The sequence below is a fragment of the Paramormyrops kingsleyae genome, chromosome 1 (genome assembly GCF_048594095.1).
Source record: "Paramormyrops kingsleyae isolate MSU_618 chromosome 1, PKINGS_0.4, whole genome shotgun sequence".
Taxonomy (NCBI): domain Eukaryota; kingdom Metazoa; phylum Chordata; class Actinopteri; order Osteoglossiformes; family Mormyridae; genus Paramormyrops; species Paramormyrops kingsleyae.
Genome location: NC_132797.1, coordinates 58,285,236 through 58,308,312, shown reverse-complemented (window position 1 = coordinate 58,308,312; position 23,077 = coordinate 58,285,236).

Below are 23,077 nucleotides of genomic sequence, written 5' to 3'. Positions count from 1 at the left end.
GTCTTTTTTCATGGGAGTGAATGGCCCATTGACTTCAATGCATTTCAGTCAAAGTTGTCCCACTCGGCCAGCGTTCATACCACAGCAACAAGACTTGGTATTCAACCTCAGGCCTCATCACCAAACACCTAGCAACTCCTTAGCAACCACCTAGAATTGCATAGCAACACCATAGCAACCATCTAGCTATGCCTAGCAACCAGCTACTGAGACCATAGCAACGCCTTCTGACATCATAGCAACCCACTTGCAGCACCTAGCAACCACCTAGCAACACCTTAGCAACCACCTAGAATTGCATAGCAACACCATAGCAACCATCTAGCTATGCCTAGCAACCAGCTACTGAGACCATAGCAACGCCTTCTGACATCATAGCAACCCACTTGCAGCACCTAGCAACCACCTAGCAACACCTTAGCAACCACCTAGAATTGCATAGCAACACCATAGCAACCATCTAGCTATGCCTAGCAACCAGCTACTGAGACCATAGCAACGCCTTCTGACATAGCAACCCACTTGCAGCACCTAGCAACCACCTAGCAACACCTTAGCAACCACCTAGAATTGCATAGCAACACCATAGCAACCATCTAGCTATGCCTAGCAACCAGCTACTGAGACCATAGCAACGCCTTCTGACATCATAGCAACCCACTTGCAGCACCTAGCAATCACCTAGCAACACCATAGCAACCACCTAGAATTGCATAGCAACACCATAGCAACCATCTAGCTATGCCTAGCAACCACCTACTGAGACCATAGCAACGCCTTCTGATGCCATAGCAACCACCTTGCAGCACCTAGCAACCACCTAGCAACACCTTAGCAACCACCTAGAATTGCATAGCAACACCATAGCAACCATCTAGCTATGCCTAGCAACCACCTACTGAGACCATAGCAACGCCTTCTGATGCCATAGCAACCACCTTGCAGCACCTAGCAACCACCTAGCAACACCTTAGCAACCACCTAGAATTGCATAGCAACACCATAGCAACCATCTAGCTATGCCTAGCAACCACCTACTGAGACCATAGCAACACCTTCTGACAATATAGCAACCACCTAGCAACACCTTAGCAACCACCTATAATTGCATAGCAACACCATAGCAACCATTTAGCTATGCCTAGCAACCAGCTGCTGAGACCATAGCAAGGCCTTCTGATGCCATTGCAAACACCTTGCAGCACCTAGCAACACCATAGCAACCATGTAGCAACGCCTAGCAACCAGCTACCAACACCGTTGCAATGCCTAATAACAACATTTCAACCACCTAGCAATGCCTAGCGGCACTACAGCAACCGCCTAGCAGCACCATAGCACCAAACTAGCAACATCATAGCAATCACCTAGCAGTGCACAGACCAGCCACTTTATTAGTAGCACAGGCTCTTCCTCGGTCAGCAGAATAGGCCCATCTCAAAATTTCTTCAGGAATTTTCGTTTCTAGTTATGGGCCTATTCATGTAATGAAAGGCCCATATTACTCTTCACCTAGTAAATTACATTTTGCCAATTTGCGCTGAGCCCGTGAAAGGCACGGAGCTCACTTTGGTGCCAAATCGTAGGGCTTGCTTAGCTGGAGGGATTGACATATCGTTTGTCTCCGTACTCCTTACGGATTGCGTGCAATCGCCTCTCAAAGTCGAAAAAAAACTTTATTATATATTTATTATTATTCTTCCGTAGATTTTCGGCAATTAATGCGGGTCGTACCGTAGCGTGCAGCCAGGCAATCTATATATCAAAAGTGAGTCCTTGGTTGTGTGAGGTGTGCTATTACTTTTCTGCGCAGAATATGTTACCATGGCGACGTTATTCACGTTCAAACACACTTAAAATCCCATAGGAATGCATTAAATGCTAACTTTTACCTAGCATTAGCCTGACTAACCATGTGAATAGTAGTAAGGCGCATCTTTTTTCATGGGAGTGAATGGCCCATTGGCTTCAATGCATTTCAGTCAAAGTTGTCCCACTCGGCCAGCGTTCATACCAGAGCAACAAGACTTGGTATTCAACCTTAGGCCTCATCACCCAACACCCCAAGTCCACCATCTTGACCCGCACTCGTCTTTCATCCCTCGTTCTCTCCCATTGACTTCAATGCATTTCAATCAAAGTTTTGCAAATTAGCCAGTGTTAATGCCACAGCAACAAGACTTGGTATTCAACCTTAGGCCTCATCACCAAACACCTTAAGACCACCATCTTCACCCGCACTCGTCTTTCATCCCTCGTTCTCTCCCATTGACTTCAATGCATTTTAGTCAAAGTTTTCCCACTCGGCCAGCGTTCATACCACAGCAACAAGACTCGGTATTCAACCTTAGGCCTCATCACCCAACACCCCAAGTCCACCATCTTGACCCGCACTCGTCTTTCATCCCTCGTTCTCTCCCATTGACTTCAATGCATTTCAGTCAAAGTTGTCCCACTCGGCCAGCATTCATACCACAGCAACAAGACTCGGTATTCAACCTTAGGCCTCATCACCCAACACCCCAAGTCCACCATCTTGACCCGCACTCGTCTTTCATCCCTCGTTCTCTCCCATTAACTTCAATGCATTTCAGTCAAAGTTTTCCCACTGGGCCAGTGTTCATACCACAGCAACAAGACTCGGTATTATACCGTAGGCCTCATCACTCAACACCCCAAGTCCACCATCTTGACCCGCACTCGTCTTTCATCCCTCGTTCTCTCCCATTGACTTCAATGCATTTCAATCAAAGTTTTGCAAATTAGCCAGTGTTAATGCCACAGCAACAAGACTTGGTATTCAACCTTAGGTCTCATCACCAAACACCTTAAGACCACCATCTTCACCCGCACTCGTCTTTCATCCCTCGTTCTCTCCCATTGACTTCAATAGATTTTAGTCAAAGTTTTCCTACTCGGCCAGGGTTTATGCCACAACAATAAGACTCGGTATTAAACCTCAGGCACCATCACCCAACACCTTAAGACCCTCATCCTGACCCGCACTCGTCTTTCATCCCTCGTTCTCTCCCATTGACTTCAATGCATTTCAATCAAAGTTTTGCCACTTGGCCAGTGTTAATGCCACAGCAACAACACTTGGTATTACACCTCAGGCATCATCACCAAACACATAGCAACTGCCTAGCAACCACCTAGCAACACCTTAGCAACTACCTACAATTTCATAGCAACACCTTAGCAACCATCTAGCTATGCCTAGCAACCAGCTACTGAGAACATAGCAACGCCTTCTGACATCATAGCAACCCACTTGCAGCACCTAGCAACCACCTAGCAACACCTTAGCAACCACCTAGAATTGCATAGCAACACCATAGCAACCATCTAGCTATGCCTAGCATCCAGCTACTGAGACCTTAGCAACGCCTTCTGACATCATAGCAACCCACTTGCAACACCTAGCAACCACCTAGCAACACCTTAGCAACCACCTAGAATTGCATAGCAACACCATAGCAACCACCTAGCTATGCCTAGCAACCAGCTACTGAGACCTTAGCAACGCCTTCTGACATCATTGCAACCCACTTGCAGCACCTAGCAACCACCTAGCAACACCTTAGCAACCACCTAGAATTGCATAGCAACACCATAGCAACCATCTAGCTATGCCTAGCAACCAGCTACTGAGACCATAGCAACGCCTTCTGACATCATAGCAACCAGCTTACAGCACCTAGCAACCACCTAGCAACACCTTAGCAACCACCTAGAATTGCATAGCAACACCATAGCAACCATCTAGCTATGCCTAGCAACCAGCTACTGAGACCATAGCAACGCCTTCTGACATCATAGCAACCCACTTGCAGCACCTAGCAACCACCTAGCAACTCCTTAGCAACCACCTATAATTGCATAGCAATACCATAGCAACCATCTAGCTATGCCTAGCAACCAGCTACTGAGACCATAGCAACGACTTCTGACATCATAGCAACCCACTTGCAGCACCTAGCATCCACCTAGCAACACCTTAGCAACCACCTAGAATTGCATAGCAACACCATAGCAACCACAGAAAATTGCATAGCAACACCATAGCAACCACCTAGCTATGCCTAGCAACCACCTAGCAACCAGCTACTGAGACCATAGTAACGCCTTCCGACAACATAGCAACCACCTAGCAACACCTTAGCAACCACCTAAAATTGCATAGCAACACCATAGCAACCACCTACTTATGCCTAGCAACCACCTAGCAACCAGCTACTGAGACCATAGCAACGCCTTCCGACACCATAGCAACACCTTAGCAACCACCGATAATTGCATAGCAACACCATAGCAACCATCTAGCTATGCCTAGCAACCAGCTACTGAGACCATAGCAACGCCTTCTGATGCCATAGCAACCACCTTGCAGCACCAAGCAACCACCATGCAACACCATAGTAACCACGTAGCAACGCCTAGCATCCAGCTGCCAACATCTTTGCAATGCCTAATAACAACATTGCAACCACCTAGCAATGCCTAGCGGCACTTCACTAACCACCTACCTGCACCGTACCACCTAACTTGCAAATCTTAGCAATCACCTAGCAGTGCACAGACCAGCCACTTTATTAGTAGCACAGGCTCTTCCTCGGTCAGCAGAATAGGCCCATCTCAAAATTTCTTCAGGAATTTTCGTTTCTAGTTATTATTTATTATTCTTCCGTAGATTTGCGGCAATTAATGCGGGTCGTACCGTATCGAGTAGCCAGGTAAGCTATATGTCAAAAGTGAGTCCTTCATGGTGTGAGGTGTGCTATTACTTTTCTGCGCAGAATATGTTACCATGGCGACGTTATTCACTTTAAAACACGCTAAAAATCCCATAGGAATGCATTAAATGCTAACTTTTACCTAGCATTAGCCACGTGAATAGTAGTAAGGCGCGTCTTTTTTCATGGGAGTGAATGGCCCATTGACTTCAATGCATTTCAGTCAAAGTTGTCCCACTCGGCCAGCGTTCATACCACAGCAACAAGACTTGGTATTCAACCTCAGGCCTCATCACCAAACACCTAGCAACTCCTTAGCAACCACCTAGAATTGCATAGCAACACCATAGCAACCATCTAGCTATGCCTAGCAACCAGCTACTGAGACCATAGCAACGCCTTCTGACATCATAGCAACCCACTTGCAGCACCTAGCAACCACCTAGCAACACCTTAGCAACCACCTAGAATTGCATAGCAACACCATAGCAACCATCTAGCTATGCCTAGCAACCAGCTACTGAGACCATAGCAACGCCTTCTGACATCATAGCAACCCACTTGCAGCACCTAGCAACCACCTAGCAACACCTTAGCAACCACCTAGAATTGCATAGCAACACCATAGCAACCATCTAGCTATGCCTAGCAACCAGCTACTGAGACCATAGCAACGCCTTCTGACATAGCAACCCACTTGCAGCACCTAGCAACCACCTAGCAACACCTTAGCAACCACCTAGAATTGCATAGCAACACCATAGCAACCATCTAGCTATGCCTAGCAACCAGCTACTGAGACCATAGCAACGCCTTCTGACATCATAGCAACCCACTTGCAGCACCTAGCAATCACCTAGCAACACCATAGCAACCACCTAGAATTGCATAGCAACACCATAGCAACCATCTAGCTATGCCTAGCAACCACCTACTGAGACCATAGCAACGCCTTCTGATGCCATAGCAACCACCTTGCAGCACCTAGCAACCACCTAGCAACACCTTAGCAACCACCTAGAATTGCATAGCAACACCATAGCAACCATCTAGCTATGCCTAGCAACCACCTACTGAGACCATAGCAACGCCTTCTGATGCCATAGCAACCACCTTGCAGCACCTAGCAACCACCTAGCAACACCTTAGCAACCACCTAGAATTGCATAGCAACACCATAGCAACCATCTAGCTATGCCTAGCAACCACCTACTGAGACCATAGCAACACCTTCTGACAATATAGCAACCACCTAGCAACACCTTAGCAACCACCTATAATTGCATAGCAACACCATAGCAACCATTTAGCTATGCCTAGCAACCAGCTGCTGAGACCATAGCAAGGCCTTCTGATGCCATTGCAAACACCTTGCAGCACCTAGCAACACCATAGCAACCATGTAGCAACGCCTAGCAACCAGCTACCAACACCGTTGCAATGCCTAATAACAACATTTCAACCACCTAGCAATGCCTAGCGGCACTACAGCAACCGCCTAGCAGCACCATAGCACCAAACTAGCAACATCATAGCAATCACCTAGCAGTGCACAGACCAGCCACTTTATTAGTAGCACAGGCTCTTCCTCGGTCAGCAGAATAGGCCCATCTCAAAATTTCTTCAGGAATTTTCGTTTCTAGTTATTATTTATTATTCTTCCGTAGATTTGCGGCAATTAATGCGGGTCGTACCGTATCGAGTAGCCAGGTAAGCTATATGTCAAAAGTGAGTCCTTCATGGTGTGAGGTGTGCTATTACTTTTCTGCGCAGAATATGTTACCATGGCGACGTTATTCACTTTAAAACACACGAAAAATCCCATAGGAATGCATTAAATGCTAACTTTTACCTAGCATTAGCCATGTGAATAGTAGTAAGGCGCATCTTTTTTCATGGGAGTGAATGGCCCATTGGCTTCAATGCATTTCAGTCAAAGTTGTCCCACTCGGCCAGCGTTCATACCACAGCAACAAGACTCGGTATTCAACCTCAGGCCTCATCACCCAACACCCCAAGTCCAACATCTTGACCCGCACTCGTCTTTCATCCCTCGTTCTCTCCCATTGACTTCAATGCATTTCAGTCAAAGTTGTCCCACTCGGCCAGCGTTCATACCACAGCAACAAGACTCGGTATTCAACCTCAGGCCTCATCACCCAACACCCCAAGTCCAACATCTTGACCCGCACTCGTCTTTCATCCCTCGTTCTCTCCCATTGACTTCAATGCATTTCAGTCAAAGTTGTCCCACTCGGCCAGCGTTCATACCACAGCAACAAGACTCGGTATTCAACCTCAGGCCTCATCACCCAACACCCCAAGTCCAACATCTTGACCCGCACTCGTCTTTCATCCCTCGTTCTCTCCCATTGACTTCAATGCATTTCAGTCAAAGTTTTCCTAATCGGCCAGCGTTCCTACCACAGCAACAAGACTCGGTAATCAACCTCAGGCCTCATCACCCAACACCCCAAGTCCAACAAATTGACCCGCACTCGTCTTTCATCCCTCGTTCTCTCCCATTGACTTCAATGCATTTCAGTCAAAGTTGTCCCACTCGGCCAGCGTTCATACCACAGCAACAACACTCGGTATTCAACCTTAGGCCTCATCACCCAACACCCCAAGTCCAACATCTTGACCCGCACTCGTCTTTCATCCCTCGTTCTCTCCCATTGACTTCAATGCATTTCAGTCAAAGTTGTCCCACTCGGCCAGCGTTCATACCACAGCAACAACACTCGGTATTCAACCTTAGGCCTCATCACCCAACACCCCAAGTCCAACATCTTGACCCGCACTCGTCTTTCATCCCTCGTTCTCTCCCATTGACTTCAATGCATTTCAGTCAAAGTTTTCCTAATCGGCCAGCGTTCCTACCACAGCAACAAGACTCGGTAATCAACCTCAGGCCTCATCACCCAACACCCCAAGTCCAACATCTTGACCCGCACTCGTCTTTCATCCCTCGTTCTCTCCCATTGACTTCAATGCATTTCAGTCAAACTTGTGCTATTCAGCCACTGTTCATGCCACATCATCAACACTTAATATTAAACCTTAGGCCTCATCACCAAACGCCTAGCAGCACCGTAGCAACCACCTAGCGATGCCTAGCAACACCATAGCAACCACCTATAATTACATAGCAACTGCATAGCAACCACATAGCAACGCCTAGCTAACAGCTACTGACACCATAGGAACGCCATCCCACAACCTAGCAACCACCTTGCAGCACCTAGCAACCACCTAGCAACACCATAGCAACCACCTACAATTGCATAGCAACACCATAGCAACCACCTAGCTATGCCTAGCAACCATCTAGCAACCAGCTACTGAGACCATAGCAACGCCTTCTGACACCATAGCAACCACCTAGCAACACCATAGCAACCACCGATAATTGCATAGCAACACCATAGCAACCATCTAGCTATGCCTAGCAACCAGCTACTAAGACCATAGCGACGCCTTCTGACATCTTTGCAACCACCTTGCTGCAGCTAGCAACCACCTAGCAACACCATAGCAACCACCAATAAATGCATAGCAACACCATAGCAACCATTTAGCTATGCCTAGCAACCAGCTGCTGAGACCATAGCAAGGCCTTCTGATGCCATTGCAAACACCTTGCATCACCTAGCAACCACCTAGCAATACCTTAGCAACCACCTAGAATAGCATAGCAACACCATAGCAACAATCTAGCTATGCCTAGCATCCAGCTACTGAGACCTTAGCAACGCCTTCTGACATCATAGCAACCCACTTGCAACACCTAGCAACCACCTAGCAACACCTTAGCAACCACCTACAATTGCATAGCAACACCATAGCAACCATCTAGCTATGCCTAGCAACCAGCTACTGAGACCTTAGCAACGCCTTCTGACATCATTGCAACCCACTTGCAGCACCTAGCAACCACCTAGCAACACCTTAGCAACCACCTAGAATTGCATAGCAACACCATAGCAACCATCTAGCTATGCCTAGCAACCAGCTACTGAGACCATAGCAACGCCTTCTGACATCATAGCAACCAGCTTACAGCACCTAGCAACCACCTAGCAACACCTTAGCAACCACCTAGAATTGCATAGCAACCATCTAGCTATGCCTAGCAACCAGCTACTGAGACCATAGCAACGCCATCTGACATCATAGCAACCAACTTGCAGAACCTAGCAACCACCTAGCAACACCTTAGCAACCACCTATAATTGCATAGCAACACCATTGCAACCATCTAACTATGCCTAGCAACCAGCTACTGAGACCTTAGCAACGCCTTCTGACATCATAGCAACCGACTTGCAGCACCTAGCAACCACCTAGCAACACCACAGCAACCACCAAAAAATGCATAGCAACACCATAGCAACCATTTAGCTATGCCTAGCAACCAGCTACTAAGACCATAGCAACACCTTCTGAGGCCATAGCAACCACCTTTCAGCAGCTAGTAACCACCTAGCAACACCACAGCAACCACCAAAAAATGCATAGCAACACCATAGCAACCATTTAGCTATGCCTAGCAACCAGCTGCTGAGACCATAGCAAGGCCTTCTGATGCCATTGCAAACACCTAGCAACACCATAGCAACCACCTAGCAACACCATAGCAACCATGTAGCAACGCCTAGCAACCAGCTACCAACACCCTTGCAATGCCTAATAACAACATTGCAACCACCTAGCAATGCCTAGCGGCACTACAGCAACCGCCTAGCAGCACCATAGCACCAAACTAGCAACATCATAGCAATCACCTAGCAGTGCACAGACCAGCCACTTTATTAGTAGCACAGGCTCTTCCTCGGTCAGCAGAATAGCCCCATCTCAAAATTTCTTCAGGAATTTTCGTTTCTAGTTATGGGCCTATTCATGTAATGAAAGGCCCATATTGTTCTTCACCTAGTAAACTACATTTTGCCAATTTGCGCTGAGCCCGTGAAAGGCACGGAGCTCATTTTGGTGCCAAATCGTAGGGCCTGCTTAGCTGGACGGATTGACATATCTTTTGTCTCTGTACTCCTTACGGATTGCGTGCAATCGCCTCTCAAACACGAAAAAAAAACTTTATTATTATTATTCTTCCGTGATTTTCGGCAATTAATGCGGGTCGTACCGTAGCATGCAGCCAGGTAATCTATATATCAAAAGTGAGTCCTTCATGGTGTGAGGTGTGCTATTACTTTTCTGCGCAGAATATGTTACCATGGTGACGTTATTCATGTTAAAACACACTTAAAATCCCATAGGAATGCATTGAATGCTAACTTTTACCTAGCATTAGCCTGATAACCATGTGAATAGTAGTAAGGCGCATCTTTTTTCATGGGAGTGAATGGCCCATTGGCTTCAATGCATTTCAGTCAAAGTTGTCCCACTCGGCCAGCGTTCATACCAGAGCAACAAGACTTGGTATTCAACCTTAGGCCTCATCACCCAACACCCCAAGTCCAACATCTTGACCCGCACTCGTCTTTCATCCCTCGTTCTCTCCCATTGACTTCAATGCATTTCAGTCAAAGTTTTCCCACTCGGCCAGCGTACATACTACAGCAACAAGACTCGGTATTCAACCTTAGGCCTCATCACCCAACGCCCCAAGTCCACCATCTTGACCCGCACTCGTCCTTCATCCCTCGTTCTCTCACATTGACTTCAATGCATTTCTGTCAAAGTTTCATTATTTGGCCAATACTACTGCCACAGCAACAAGACTAAATAATTAAATCAATAAGTAAAAGCACCAGCTCTTCCAAGGTCAGCGGAATAGGCCCATCTCAAAATTTCTTCAGGAATTTTCGTTTCTAGTTATGGGCCTATTCATGTAATGAAAGGCCCATATTGTTCTTCACCTAGTAAACTACATTTTGCCAATTTGCGCTGAGCCCGTGAAAGGCACGGAGCTCACTTTGGTGCCAAATCGTAGGACTTACTTAGCTGCACGGATTGACATATCGATTGTCTCCGTACTTCTTACGGATTGCGTGCAATTGCCTCTCAAACACGAAAAAAAAACTTTATTATTATTATTCTTCCGTGATTTTCGGCAATTAATGCGGGTCGTACCGTAGCATGCAGCCAGGTAATCTATATATCAAAAGTGAGTCCTTCATGGTGTGAGGTGTGCTATTACTTTTCTGCGCAGAATATGTTACCATGGTGACGTTATTCACGTTAAAACACACTAAAAATCCCATAGGAATGCATTGAATGCTAACTTTTACCTAGCATTAGCCTATACCTAACTAACCATGTGAAGTAAGGATAGTACCATGTGAAGTAGTAAGGATCGTCTTTTTTCATGGCAGTGAATGGCCCATTGACTTCAATGCATTTCAGTCAAAGTTGTCCCACTCGGCCAGCGTTCATACCACAGCAACAAGACTCGGTATTCAACCTTAGGCCTCACCACCCAACACCCCAAGTCCAACATCTTGACCCGCACTCGTCTTTCATCCCTCGTTCTCTCCCATTGACTTCAATACATTTTGGTCAAAGTTTTCCTACTCGGCCAGCGTTCATACCACAGCAACAAGACTAGGTATTCAACCACAGGCATCATCACACAACACCTTAAGACCACCATCCTGACCCGCACTCGTCTTTCATCCCTCGTTCTCTCCCATTGACTTCAATGCATTTAAGTCAACGTTTTCCCACTGGGCCAGTGTTCATACCACAGCAACAAGACTCGGTATTATACCATAGGCCTCATCACTCAACACCGCAAGTCCAACATCTTGTCCCGCACTCGTCTTTCATCCCTCGTTCTCTCCCATTGACTTCAATGCATTTCAGTCAAAGTTGTCCCACTCGGCCAGCGTTCATACCACAGCAACAAGACTCGGTATTCAACCTCAGGCCTCATCACCCAACACCCCAAGTCCACCATCTTGACCCGCACTCGTCTTTCATCCCTCGTTCTCTCCCATTGACTTCAATGCATTTCACTCAAAGATTTCCCACTGGGCCAGCATTCATACCACAGCAACAAGACTCGATATTCAACCTCAGGCCTCATCACCCAACACCCCAAGTCCACCATCTTGACCCGCACTCGTCTTTCATCCCTCGTTCTCTCCCATTGACTTCAATGCATTTCACTCAAAGATTTCCCACTGGGCCAGCATTCATACCACAGCAACAAGACTCGATATTCAACCTCAGGCCTCATCACCCAACACCCCAAGTCCACCATCTTGACCCGCACTCGTCTTTCATCCCTCGTTCTCTCCCATTGACTTCAATGCATTTCAGTCAAAGTTGTCCCACTCGGCCAGCGTTCATACCACAGCAACAAGACTCGGTATTCAACCTCAGGCCTCATCACCCAACACCCCAAGTCCACCATCTTGACCCGCACTCGTCTTTCATCCCTCGTTCTCTCCCATTGACTTCAATGCATTTCACTCAAAGTTTTCCCACTAGGCCAGCATTCATACCACAGCAACAAGACTCGGTATTCAACCTCAGGCCTCATCACCCAACATCCCAAGTCCACCATGTTGACCCGCACTCGTCTTTCATCCCTCGTTCTCTCCCATTGACTTCAATGTATTTCAATCAAAGTTTTGCCACTTGGCCAGTGTTAATGCCACAGCAACAAGACTTGGTATTACACCTCAGGCCTCATCACCAAACACCTAGCAACTGCCTAGCAACCACCTAGCAACACCTTACCAACTACCTACAATTTCATAGCAACACCTTAGCAACCATCTAGCTATGCCTAGCAACCAGCTACTGAGCCCATAGCAACACGTTCTGACAACATACCAACCACCCAGCAACACCTTAGCAACCACCTAGAATTGCATAGCAACACCATAGCAACCATCTAGCTATGCCTAGCAACCAGCTACTGAGACCATAGCAACGCCTTCTGACATCATAGCAAGCCATTTGCAGCACCTAGCAACCACCTAGCAACACCTTAGCAACCACCTAGAATTGCATAGCAACACCATAGCAACCATCTAGCTATGCCTAGCAACCAGCTACTGAGACCATAGCAACGCCTTCTGACATCATATCAACCACCTTGCAGCAACTTGCAACCACCTAGCAACACCATAGCAACCACCAAAAAATGCATAGCAACACCATAGCAACCATTTTGCTATGCCTAGCAACCAGCTACTGCGACCATAGTAACACCTTCTGACGCCATAGCAAGCACCTTGCAGCAGCTAGCAACCACCCAGCAACACCATAGCAACCACCAAAAAATGCATAGCAACACCATAGCCACCACATAGCAACGCCTAGCAACCAGCTATCAACATCCTTGCAATGCCTAATAACAACATTGCAACCGCCTTGCAATGCCTAGCGGCAGTTCAGTAACCACCTACCAGCACCGTACCACCTAACTTGCAAATCTTAGCAATCACCTAGCAGTGCACAGACCAGCCACTTTATTAGTAGAACAGGCTCTTCCTCGGTCAGCAGAATAGGCCCATCTCAAAATTTCTTCAGGAATTTTCCTTTCTAGTTATTTATTATTATTATTCTTCCGTGATTTTCGGCAATTAATGCGGGTCGTACCGTAGCGTGCAGCCAGGCAAGCTATATATCAAAAGTGAGTCCTTCATGGTGTGAGGTGTGCTATTACTTTTCTGCGCAGAATATGTTACCATGGCGACGTTATTCACGTTAAAACACACTTAAAATCCCATAGGAATGCATTGAATGCTAACTTTTACCTAGCATTAGCCTGAATAACCATGTGAATAGTAGTAAGGCGCATCTTTTTTCATGGGAGTGAATGGCCCATTGACTTCAATGCATTCCAGTCAAAGTTGTCCCACTCGGCCAGCGTTCATACCACAGCAACAAGACTCGGTATTCAACCTTAGGCCTCATCACCCAACACTCCAAGTCCACCATCTTGACCCGCACTCGTCTTTCATCCCTCGTTCTCTCCCATTGACTTCAATACATTTTAGTCAAAGTTTTCCTACTCGGCCATTGTTCATACCACAGCAACAAGACTCGGTATTCAACCTTAGGCCTCATCACCCAGCACCCCAAGTCCACCATCTTGACCCGCACTCGTCTTTCATCTCTCGTTCTCTCCCATTGACTTCAATGCATTTCAATCAAAGTTTTGCCACTTGGCCAGTGTTAATGCCACAGCAACAAGACTCGGTATTCAACCTCAGGCCTCATCACCCAACACCCCAAGTCTACCATCTTGACCCGCACTCGTCTTTCATCCCTCTTTCTCTCCCATTGACTTCAATGCATTTCAGTCAAAGTTGTCCCACTCGGCCAGCGTTCATACCACAGCAACAAGACTCGGAATTCAACCTCAGGCCTCATCACCCAACACCCCAAGTCCACCATCTTGACCCGCACTCGTCTTTCATCCCTCGTTCTCTCCCATTGACTTCAATGCATTTCAGTCATAGTTTTACCACTCGGCCAGCATTCATACCATAACAACAAGACTCGGTATTCAAGCTTAGGCCTCATCACCCAACACATTAAGACCACCATCTTGACCCGCACTCGTTTTTCATCCCTCGTTCTCTCCCATTGACTTCAATGCATTTCAGTCAATGTTTTCCCACTTGGCCAGCATTCATAACACAGCAACAAGACTCGTTATTCTACCTTTGGCCTCATCACCCAACAACCCAAGTCCATCATCTTCACCCGCACTCGTCTATCATCCCTCGTTCTCTCCTATTGACTTCAATGCATTTCAGTCAAAGTTTTCCCACTCGGCCAGCGTTCATACCACAGCAACAAGACTCGTTATTCAACCTTAAGCCTCATCACACAACACCTTAAGACCACCATCCTGACCCGCACTCGTCTTTCATCCCTCTTTCTCTCCCATTGACTTCAATGCATTTCAGTCAAAGTTGTCCCACTCGGCCAGCGTTCATACCACAGCAACAAGACTAGGTATTCAACCTCAGGCCTCATCACCCAACACCCCAAGTCCACCATCTTGACCCGCACTCGTCTTTCATCCCTCGTTCTCTCCCATTGACTTCAATGCATTTTAGTCAAAGTTTTCCCACTGGGCCAGCGTTCATACCACGGCAACAAGACTCGGTATTTAACCTTAGGCCTCATCACCCCACACCCCAAGTCCAACATCTTGACCCGCACTCGTCTTTCATCCCTCGTTCTCTCCCATTGACTTCAATGCATTTCAGTCAAACTTGTGCTATTCAGCCACTGTTCATGCCACATCATCAACACTTAATATTAAACCTTTGGCCTCATCACCAAACGCCTACCAGCACCGTAGCAACCACCTAGCGATGCCTAGCAACACCATAGCAACCACCTATAATTACATAGCAACTGCATAGCAACCACATAGCAATGCCTAGCTACCAGCTACTGACACCATAGGAACGCCATCGCACAACCTAGCAACCACCTTGCAGCACCTAGCAACCACCTAGCAACACCATAGCAACCACCCACAATTGCATAGCAACACCATAGCAACCACCTAGCTATGCCTAGCAACCACCTAGCAACCAGCTACTGAGACCATAGCAACGCCTTCTGACACCATAGCAACCACCTAGCAACACCATAGCAACCACCGATAATTGCATAGCAACACCATAGCAACCATCTAGCTATGCCTAGCAACCAGCTACTAAGACCATAGCGACGCCTTCTGACATCATAGCAACCACCTTGCAGCAGCTAGCAACCACCTAGCAACACCATAGCAACCACCAATAAATGCATAGCAACACCATAGCAACCATCTAGCTATGCCTAGCAACCAGCTACTGAGACCATAGCAACGCCTTCTGACATCACCACAACCACCTTGCAGCAGCTAGCAACCACCTAGCAACACCATAGCAACCACCAAAAAATGCATAGCAACACCATAGCAACCATTTTGCTATGCCTAGCAACCAGCTACTCAGGCCATAGCAACGCCTTCTGACACCATAGCAAAAACCTTGCAACAGCTAGCAACCACCTAGCAACACCATAGCAACCACCTATAATTGCATAGCAACACCATAGCAACCATCTAGCTATGCCTAGCAACCAGCTACTGAGACCATAGCAACGCCTTATGACATCATAGCAACCCGCTTGCAGCACCTAGCAACCACCTAGCAACACCTTAGCAACCACCCAGAATTGCATAGCAACACCATAGCAACCATCTAGCTATGCCTAGCAACCAGCTATTGAGACCATAGCAACGCCTTCTGACATCATAGCAACCAGCTTGCAGCACCTAGCAACCACCTAGCAACACCTTAGCAACCACCTACAATTGCATAGCAACACCATAGCAACCATCTAGCTATGCCTAGCAACCAGATACTGAGACCATAGCAATGCCTTCTGATATCATAGCAACCCGCTTGTAGCACCTAGCAACCACCTAGCAACACCTTAGCAACCACCTATAATTGCATAGCAACACCATAGCAACCATCTAGGTATGCCAAGCAACCAGCTACTGAGACCATAGCAACGCCTTCTGACATCATAGCAACCAGCTTGCAGCACCTAGCAACCACCTAGCAACACCTTAGCAACCACCTATAATTGCATAGCAACACCATAGCAACCATCTAGCTATGCCTAGCAACCAGCTACTGAGACCATAGCAACGCCATCTGACATCATAGCAACCAACTTGCAGCACCTAGCAACCACCTAGCAACACCTTAGCAACCACCTATAATTGCATAGCAACACCATAGCAACCATCTAGCTATGCCTAGCAACCAGCTACTGAGACCTTAGCAACGCCTTCTGACATCATAGCAACCGACTTGCAGCACCTAGCAACCACCTAGCAACACCATAGCAACCTCCAAAAAATGCATAGCAACACCATAGCAACCATTTAGCTATGCCTAGCAACCAGCTACTGAGACCATAGCAACACCTTCTGAGGCCATAGCAACCACCTTTCAGCAGCTAGTAACAACCTAGCAACACCATAGCAACCACCAAAAAATGCCTAGCATCACCATCGGAACCATTTAGCTATGCCTAGCAACCAGCTGCTAAGACCACAGCAAGGCCTTCTGATGCCATTGCAAACACCTTGCAGCACCTAGCAACCAACATGCAACACCTTAGCAACCACCCAAAATTGCATAGCAACACCATAGCAACCATCTAGCTATGCCTAGCAACCAGCTACTGAGACCATAGCAACACCTTCTGAGGCCATAGCAACCACCTTTCAGCAGCTAGTAACCACCTAGCAACACCATAGCAACCACCAAAAAATGCATAGCAACACCATAGCAACCATTTAGCTATGCCTAGCAACCAGCTGCTGAGACCATAGCAAGGCCTTCTGATGCCACTGCAAACACCTTGCAGCACCTAGCAACCACCATGCAACACCATAACAACCATGTAGCAATGCCTAGCAACCAGCTACCAACACCATTGCAATGCCTAATAACAACATTGCAACCACCTAGCAATGCCTAGCGGCACTACAGCAACCGCCTAGCAGCACCATAGTACCAAACTAGCAACATCATAGCAATCACCTAGCAGAGCACAGACCAGCCACTTTATTAGTAGCACAGGCTCATCCTCAGTCAGCAGAATAGGCCCATCTCAAAATTTCTTCAGGAATTTTCGTTTCTAGTTATGGGCCTATTCATGTAATGAAAGGCCCATATTACTCTTCACCTAGTAAATTACATTTAGCCAATTTGCGCTGAGCCCGTGAAAGGCACGGAGCTCACTTTGATGCCAAATCGTAGGGCTTACTTAGCTGCACGGATTGGCATATCGTTTGTCTCCGTACTGCTTACGGATTGCGTGCAATTGCCTCTCAAAGTCGAAAAAAAACTTTATTATTTATTTATTATTTATTATTCTTCCGTAGATTTTCGGCAATTAATGCGGGTCGTACCGTAGCGTGCAGCCAGGCAAGCTATATGTCAAAAGTGAGTCCTTGGTTGTGTGAGGTGTGCTATTACTTTTCTGCGCAGAATATGTTACCATGGCGACGTTATTCACGTTCAAACACACTTAAAATCCCATAGGAATGCATTGAATGCTAACTTTTACCTAGCATTAGCCATGTGAATAGTAGTAAGGCGCATCTTTTTTCATGGGAGTGAATGGCCCATTGACTTCAATGCATTTCAGTCAAAGTTGTCCCACTCGGCCAGCGTTCATACCACAGCAACGAGACTCGGTATTCAACCTTAGGCCTCATCACCCAACACCCCAAGTCCAACATCTTGACCCACACTCGTCTTTCATCCCTCGTTCTCTCCCATTGACTTCAATGCATTTCAGTCAAAGTTTCCCCACTCGCCCAGCGTTCATGCCACAGCAACAAGACTTGGTAATCAACCTTAGGCCTCATCACCCAACACCCCAAGTCCAACATCTTGACCCGCACTCGTCTTTCATCCCTCGTTCTCTCCCATTGACTTCAATGCATTTCAGTCAAAGTTTTCCCACGGGGCCAGCGTTCATACCACAGCAACAACACTCGGTATTCAACCTTAGGCCTCATCACCCAACACCCCAAGTCCAACATCTTGACCCGCACTCGTCTTTCATCCCTCGTTCTCTCCCATTGACTTTAATGCATTTCTGTCAAAGTTTCATTATTTGGCCAATACTTCTGCCACAGCAACAAGACTAAATAATTAAATCAATAAGTAAAAGCACCAGCTCTTCCTCGGTCAGCAGAATAGGCCCATCTCAAAATTTCTTCAGGAATTTTCGTTTCTAGTTATGGGCCTATTCATGTAATGAAAGGCCCATATTGTTCTTCACCTAGTAAACTACATTTTGCCAATTTGCGCTGAGCCCGTGAAAGGCACGGAGCTCACTTTGGTGCCAAATCGTAGGGCTTACTTAGCTGCACGGATTGACATATCGTTTGTCTCCGTACTGCTTACGGATTGCGTGCAATTGCCTCTCAAAGTCGAAAAAAAACTTTATTATTTATTATTATGGGCCTATTCATGTAATGAAAGGCCCATATTGTTCTTCACCTAGTACTCTACATTTTGCCAATTTGCGCTGAGCTCGTGAAAGTCACGGAGCTCACTTTGGTGCCAAATCGTAGGGCTTACTTAGCTGCACGGATTGACATATCGTTTGTCTCCGTACTCCTTAAGGATTGCGTGCAGTTGGCTCTCAAAGTGGGAAAAAAAACTTTATTATTATTATTTATTATTATTATTCTTCCGTGATTTTCGGCAATTAATGCGGGTCGTACCGTAGCGTGCAGCCAGGCAAGCTATATATCAAAAGTGAGTCCTTCATGGTGTGAGGTGTGCTATTACTTTTCTGCGCAGAATATGTTACCATGGCAACGTTATTCACATTAAAACACACTTAAAATCCCATAGGAATGCATTGAATGCTAACTTTTACCTAGCATTAGCCTGACTAACCATGTGAATAGTAGTAAGGCGCATCTTTTTTCATGGGAGTTAATGGCCCATTCACTTCCATGCATTTCAGTCAAAGTGGTCCCAATCGACCAGCGTTCATACCACAGCAACAAGACTCGGTATTGAACCTCAGGCCTCATCACCCAACACCCCAAGTCCACCATCTTGACCCGCACTCGTCTTTCATCCCTCGTTCTCTCCCATTGACTTCAATGCATTTCAGTCAAAGTTGTCCCACTCGGCCAGCGTTCATCCCACAACAACAAGACTCGGTATTCAACCTCAGGCCTCATCACCCAACGCCCCAAGTCCACCATCTTGACCCGCACTCGTCTTTCATCCCTCGTTCTCTCCCATTGACTTCAATGCATTTCAGGCAAAGTTTTCCCACTGGGCCAACGTTTATGCCACAGCAACAAGACTAGGTATTAAACCTTAGGCCTCATCATCCAACACCACAAGTTCAACATCTTGACCCGCACTCGTCTTTCATCCCTCGTTCTCTCCCATTGACTTCAATGCATTTCAATCAAAGTTTTGCCACTTGGCCAGTGTTAATGCCACAGCAACAAGACTTGGTATTACACCTCAGGCATCATCACCAAACACATAGCAACTGCCTAGCAACCACCTAGCAACACCTTAGCAACTACCTACAATTTCATAGCAACACCTTAGCAACCATCTAGCTATGCCTAGCAACCAGCTACTGAGAACATAGCAACGCCTTCTGACATCATAGCAACCCACTTGCAGCACCTAGCAACCACCTAGCAACACCTTAGCAACCACCTAGAATTGCATAGCAACACCATAGCAACCATCTAGCTATGCCTAGCATCCAGCTACTGAGACCTTAGCAACGCCTTCTGACATCATAGCAACCCACTTGCAACACCTAGCAACCACCTAGGAACACCTTAGCAACCACCTAGAATTGCATAGCAACACCATAGCAACCATCTAGCTATGCCTAGCAACCAGCTACTGAGACCTTAGCAACGCCTTCTGACATCATTGCAACCCACTTGCAGCACCTAGCAACCACCTAGCAACACCTTAGCAACCACCTAGAATTGCATAGCAACACCATAGCAACCATCTAGCTATGCCTAGCAACCAGCTACTGAGACCTTAGCAACGCCTTCTGACATCATTGCAACCCACTTGCAGCACCTAGCAACCACCTAGCAACACCTTAGCAACCACCTAGAATTGCATAGCAACACCATAGCAACCATCTAGCTATGCCTAGCAACCAGCTACTGAGACCATAGCAACGGCTTCTGACATCATAGCAACCAGCTTACAGCACCAAGCAACCACCTAGCAACACCTTAGCAACCACCTAGAATTGCATAGCAACACCATAGCAACCATCTAGCTATGCCTAGCAACCAGCTACTGAGACTATAGCAACGCCTTCTGACATCATAGCAACCCACTTGCAGCACCTAGCAACCACCTAGCAACACCTTAGCAAACACCTAGAATTGCATAGCAACACCATAGCAACCATCTAGTTATTTATTATTCTTCCGTAGATTTTCGGCAATTAATGCGGGTCGTACCGTAGCGTGCAGCCAGGCAATCTATATATCAAAAGTGAGTCCTTCATGGTGTGAGGTGTGCTATTACTTTTCTGCGCAGAATACGTTACCATGGCGACGTTATTCATGTTAAAACACATTAAAAATCCCATAGGAATGCATTAAATGCTAACTTTTACCTAGCATTAGCCTGTGTCTGACTAACCATGTGAATAGTAGTAAGGCGCATCTTTTTTCATGGGAGTGAATGACCCATTGACTTCAATACATTTCAGTCAAAGTTGTCCCACTCGGCCAGCGTTCATACCACAGCAACAAAACTCGGTATTCAACCTTAGGCCTCATCACCCAACACCCCAAGTCCACTATCTTGACCGGCACTCGTCTTTCATCCCTCGTTCTCTCCCATTGACTTCAATGCATTTCAGTCAAAGTTTTCCCACTGGGCCAGCATTCATACCACAGCAACAAGACTCGGTATTCAACCTCAGGCCTCATCACCCAACATCCCAAGTCCACCATGTTGACCCGCACTCGTCTTTCATCCCTCGTTCTCTCCCATTGACTTCAATGCATTTCAGTCAAAGTTGTCCCACTGGGCCAGCGTTCATACCACAGCAACAAGACTCGGTATTCAACCTTAGGCCTCATCACACAACACCTTAAGACCACCATCATGACCCGTACTCGTCTTTCATCCCTCGTTATTATTTATTATTCTTCCGTGATTTTCGGCAATTAATGCGGGTCGTACCGTAGCGTGCAGCCAGGCAATCTATATATCAAAAGTGAGTCCTTGGTTGTGTGAGGTGTGCTATTACTTTTCTGCGCAGAATATGTTACCATGGTGACGTTATTCACGTTAAAACACACTAAAAATCCCATAGGAATGCATTAAATGCTAACTTTTACCTAGCATTAGCCATGTGAATAGTAGTAAGGCGCGTCTTTTTTCATGGGAGTGAATGGCCCATTGGCTTCAATGCATTTCAGTCAAAGTTGTCCCACTCGGCCAGCGTTCATACCACAGCAACAAGACTTGGTATTCAACCTTAGGCATCATCACCCAACACTCCAAGTCCAACATCTTGACCCACACTCGTCTTTCATCCCTCGTTCTCTCCCATTGACTTTAATGCATTTCGTTCAAAGTTTTCCTGCTAGGCCAGGGTTTATGCCACAACAATAAGACTCGTTATTAAACCTCAGGCACAATCACCCAACACCTTAAGACCCCCATCCTGACCCGCACTCGTCCTTCATCCCTCGTTCTCTCACATTGACTTCAATGCATTTCAGTCAAAGTTTTCCTACTCGGCCAGTGTTCATACCACAGCAATAACACTCGGTATTAAACTTTAGGCCTCATCACCAAACACCTTAAGACCACCATCTTCACCAGCACTCCTCTTTCATCCCTCGTTCTCTCCCATTGACTTTAATGCATTTCGGTCAAAGTTCTCCTACTAGGCCACGGTTTATGCCACAACAATAAGACTCGGTATTCAACCTTAGGCCTCATCACCCAATACCCCAAGTCCAACATCTTGACCCGCACTCGTCTTTCATCCCTCGTTCTCTCCCATTGACTTCAATGCATTTCTGTCAAAGTTTCATTATTTGGCCAATACTTCTGCCACAGCAACAAGACTAAATATTTAAATCAATAAGTAAAAGCACCAGCTCTTCCTCGGTCAGAAGAATAGGCCCATCTCAAAATTTCTTCAGGAATTTTCGTTTCTAGTTATTATTATTATTCTTCCGTAGATTTTCGGCAATTAATGCGGGTCGTACCGTAGCGTGCAGCCAGGCAATCTATATATCAAAAGTGAGTCCTTGGTTGTGTGAGGTGTGCTATTACTTTTCTGCGCAGAATATGTTACCATGGCGACGTTATTCACGTTAAAACACAATAAAAATCCCATAGGAATGCATTAAATGCTAACTTTTACCTAGCATTAGCCATGTGAATAGTAGTAAGGCGCGTCTTTTTTCATGGGAGTGAATGGCCCATTGGCTTCAATGCATTTCAGTCAAAGTTGTCCCACTCGGCCAGCGTTCATACCAGAGGAACAAGACTTGGTATTCAACCTTAGGCATCATCACCCAACACTCCAAGTCCAACATCTTGACCCGCACTCGTCTTTCATCCCTCGTTCTCTCCCATTGACTTTAATGCATTTCGTTCAAAGTTTTCCTGCTAGGCCAGGGTTTATGCCACAACAATAAGACTCGTTATTAAACCTCAGGCACAATCACCCAACACCTTAAGACCCCCATCCTGACCCGCACTCGTCCTTCATCCCTCGTTCTCTCACATTGACTTCAATGCATTTCAGTCAAAGTTTTCCTACTCGGCCAG